At 37.2% G+C, this 4640-nt stretch overlaps 1 pseudogene; it reads left to right on the top strand.

The window, feature by feature from the left end:
• LOC128249535 (G-box-binding factor-like) overlaps positions 1-4640 on the top strand; it is an 80876-nt pseudogene that overhangs the window by 40829 nt on the left and 35407 nt on the right.

Genomic DNA, 4640 nt, shown 5'->3' with positions numbered 1-4640 from the left:
ATGTGTCTAGGTTTGTGGGTGGCCTTCGCAAAATGTACATATTACAATAGGTTTCGGCTTTATTTCATGCTACCCACAGAGTGTCTAGACAAGCAATAACCTGGAAATTGGGTTCAATAGTAAAAGACAACAATTATTACTATAACAATGGATGTATCAAAACAACAGGAAGAATAACAACAAAAAAATAGCATGAGAAAGACAACAACGGCAGCTACTCAAAATAGAAATATTTCATCAAAGCATCATCGAAAACATGAAAGAAAGCAACAACAACAACAACAACAACGACGACGACGACGACGACGACGACAACAAAATCAATAACAAAAAATAACTGCAAAATAACAGACTTTCAAAACAACAATAACAGCAAAAGCACAACAACAACAACAACAACAACAACAACAACAACAACAACAGCAACAACAGCAATAGCCAGCTTCCAACAACAGTAACAGAAACATCAGAAACAGTGACCAACAGCAACAACACTAGTAACAACAATGACATCAACAAGAGTAATAACCACAAGAGCAACATCAAACAAAGATTAAACAGCAACAGTAACAACGGACAGTAACAAGAATATCCAATAAGAATATCCAATTAGCAATAGGTAATTAAGGAATCAACGTCTTTAACTGGAATCCTACGTTTCGTAAAAGAAATAGTCGCCAGATCTTCCTCAAATTATGTCTTACCATTTTAAAGAAGGACAGGGCATACTGGATAACGTGATCCTTGTCATATCATTAAAAATATGACATGATGGTCACAGATGGAATGTGCTTGGTTATAGGTTTGTACGATCAGGTTTGACTTTGGGTTAAACACCACCACCACCACTACCACCACCACCACCACCAACGCCGCCGCCGCCGCCGCCGCCATCATCATCAGCAACATATCGGTTACAATGATGAATATGGTGATGAAAATCACATGATGATGATGTTAGTGGTGGTGTTTGTCGTGGTGGTGTTGGTGTGGTGTGGTGTTAGTGGTGTGGTGTTAGTAGTGGTGTGGTGTTGGCGGTGGTGGTGGAGATGATGGTGCTAATTATGGTGGTAGAGATGATGGTGCTAATTATAACGATGCTGATGCTGTTGGTGTTAATGATGAGGACAATGATGACAATGATGACAATGATGAGAACCTTGGTCGACCATGTATAATAAAACCGGTAGCAACAAGAGATAAGTTTTCATTTCATTTGATGACTCTGTTATTTCAATACTTGATGTCAACGTCGTGGACATGACCCTTTAACCACTGGATATCTCTACCGCCATCTCCTCTTTTATTCGCCGTATCGATCATTCATAATTTAACTATTCCATTCTGAAGCAGTTTAATTTATCTATTACTTCTATCACATCATCTTCTGTTAGATTCTCTCTAGATCTCTCCCTTTCCATATCACTCTCAATGTTAAATTAAGATTACTATTTTAAAACAAATGTAAGAACACAAAACAAAGCGTTTACCGATGGATAGACCCAATACTAAGCATAGAACCAAATTTATTTTAAAATTAGTGTGGAGTAGGACTTTATTTCGCTTGACAGTTTGTTCAACCAGCCTGTTGGGTTGAACGGGTTGTCAAGTGTTACAAATCTTTATCTCTCATTCTGATTACGCACATATATATGTGTGGAAAGCAAGCGACGGGCAAAAACATTCATGTTGCAATGGAAAGTTGTGGAACGTACTGGCTTGACCAGCTGGAAGTGTGTAATTGCTGACCTGCAATTCTTTTCCAAGAATTGGAGATATTCGGCAGCATCTAAGTTACTGAAGACTGAGTTTCCAGGACTAGCACTGCTCACCTCTATACAAAGCTTTCCAAAATCTGGAACTGGCCATCAAATCTGTAACAGGCGACTGACCTCCTCTGATGGATTTCATGACTACATCCAAGAGATTTACAACTTTCCAAGAAATTGCAATATTTGTAGACTTCTATGCTAGGAAAACATTGAATTTCGTAATTCGACAAAATCAGCGAGGCGCATGGGATCATATTAAACGACAATAATTAATATGTGCTAATGAATTAATTAACTAACCAAGTAATTATAATGCTTTAAATACTATTTAGGGATAGTGTAAGAAAATTAAATGATTTTTCGGTATTAAATCAGGGTTTTTTTTATTGTTATAAAGGCTCATAGAGACTTAGATTTAAATATTTTGCTTATTGGAATTTGGGGGGATAGATGTTTTCTAGATGGTTCCCAGACAATGGAAAATCTTCTGAGAGAGGTCTCGGCCATTGGACGGTGCTCACCGATATTACCAAATATACCTGACACTGTTACTAAAGACCATGTAACAAAACACCCATTTTAATTTAACATGTCTCACTGACAAGGATACTATCACATCAAGGAAATGAGGTGGTGATATGGTGGGGTGGGGTACCATTCGGAATACAAAGATTTACTCTTCAAAGTCTAGAGAATGTGGTGCAAAGTTACACGAGTACTTATTTTAACCCGTATTCTGTGAATGATTAAACAGAGGAAGAGTAATTAGAAAATAACACCCTATTGGTAGACAATTCAACCCCAAGAAATAAAGAAAATAGATTCACCTGTAAGAGCATCAACATTCATGGGACCATAATGTCCATTGGAGAATAAATAAACTGTAATAAACAGAGCCATTAAGTGCTTAATATGCCCCCACACGTAGGTGCACACATTCATACAGGTACGTATTCGAAGGGACACACAAGTATGTACACAAAAGAACCGCACAGATAAGTACATAATTGCATGTTATGAAATAATAACACTAAATACCTGTGATTGAGTCTAGCAATCCGGGTTGACATGAAAAGAGAACACACACAAACAAGAGAGCTATACAAACAAACAACAATGATAATGTTAATAATTTTTTTTTCTTTCGCATAAGGCCAGGGATTTTGTAACGATGCAAAAGTTGATTATATTGGTCCAAATAGTTAGCTTATATTGATTTTATTGAGCCCACAACGACAAAAGGCAATGTTGATCTCGGCAAGATTCAAATGAATAAATACATCAAGGGATATTGGTCATCACTTCACTGATTGTGCCACTCCTATAATAATAAAACCACCAACAACAACAATAATCCTTTCTACTATAGGCACAAGGCCTGAAATTTTTGGGGAGGGGTTAAATCGATGACATTGATCCCAGTGTTTCACTGGTACTTGATTTATCGACCACGAAAGGATGAAGGGCAAAGTCGAACTCGGCAGAATTTAAACTCAGAACGTGTAGACAGACGAAAATACCGCCACGCATTTCGCCCGGCGTGCTAACGATTCTGCCAGTGGTGTAGAGAGAGATCTTGAAAAGGGACAAGGCACAGTTCCTGGAAGGGATAGAATTACCAAATAGGAAAGTAACGAAAGAAATTGAAAAAGAAGTTTATTACTATCTTGGCATACTAGAGTTCAATGAAATCATGGAGAGGGAAATGAAAGAACATCTGAAGAAGACTACGATTGATGGTGCGCTCAAAAGTGACTGAATGGAATAGATTCCAAGCAGTAAATACATGGGCGTTAGCATCACATAGGTATGGGGCTGGAATCATAACCAGGCAAAAGAATGAACAGATGAGCATGGATACGAAGACATGGCTATTACTGACATTGAAAGTGTGTCACTGATCGGTTGTACTTATCCAGAAGAAAGGGTGGGAGAGGTTTGATCAATTGTCAGGATTGCATTGAATCAGAGAAAGATAGTTAGGGTGTTATGTAAAAAATGCCGTGGAAGCATAGTTGATGCAAGTGAAGAAATCTGGCATTATGAACACTGATAATTGTGTTTAAAAAGATAAATTTAAAGAGGTAAAAATCACGGAAAAATTAATGTCCTGGAAACGAAAAAAAAATGTACAGTTTCCAAGAGTACGAGCGACAAGAAAGATACAGAAGACCGACGGTTATGAATGCGGAAAGTGACTCGAAGGTAGACACAGATGCACTTAATATGCGCGGCACATGAACACACATTGAGAACAAACTATGTGATGTGCAGAATTGATAAAACAATTCAGAGTGACAAATGTTGAATGTGTGATGAGAGGGGTGAAACAGTGTGGCATACTGTTAGTAAATACCAGAAATTGACAGCGTAACTACAAAAGGTGTCATGACAATGTGGAAAGAGTAATCCATTGGGAGCTTTGTGGAGTTTATGGCCTAAAAAGATCAAAGAAATTAATATTATTATTATTTTTTTTTTTTTGTATATAAAATTGCGTGTGTTTGTGTTTGTGCTATGTTTGTCATTCACTACCACTTGACAAACGGTGTTCGTTTCTTTATGTTCCTGTAACCTAGCGGTTCGATAAAAGGTACTGACAACAGAATATGCACCAGGTTTAAGAATGAAGTAGTGAGGTCAATTTATCTAACTAAATTCTTCAAAGTGGTTTCTCAGCATGGGAGCAATCTTTAAAAGCTATTTGAAAGATTATTGCGAAATATATAGCAAACAGTGTAGGAGCAGGAATACACCATTTGCTACATACATACACACACACACACATACATACATACATACATACATATATACATACATACATATACATACACACACATACATACATAAATAAATATATATATATAT

This window comes from Octopus bimaculoides, chromosome 15 (genome assembly GCF_001194135.2).
Source record: "Octopus bimaculoides isolate UCB-OBI-ISO-001 chromosome 15, ASM119413v2, whole genome shotgun sequence".
Classification (NCBI taxonomy): Eukaryota; Metazoa; Mollusca; class Cephalopoda; order Octopoda; family Octopodidae; genus Octopus; species Octopus bimaculoides.
Note: the sequence above shows the minus strand (reverse complement) of the source record. Positions and strands in the feature narration are given on the sequence as shown.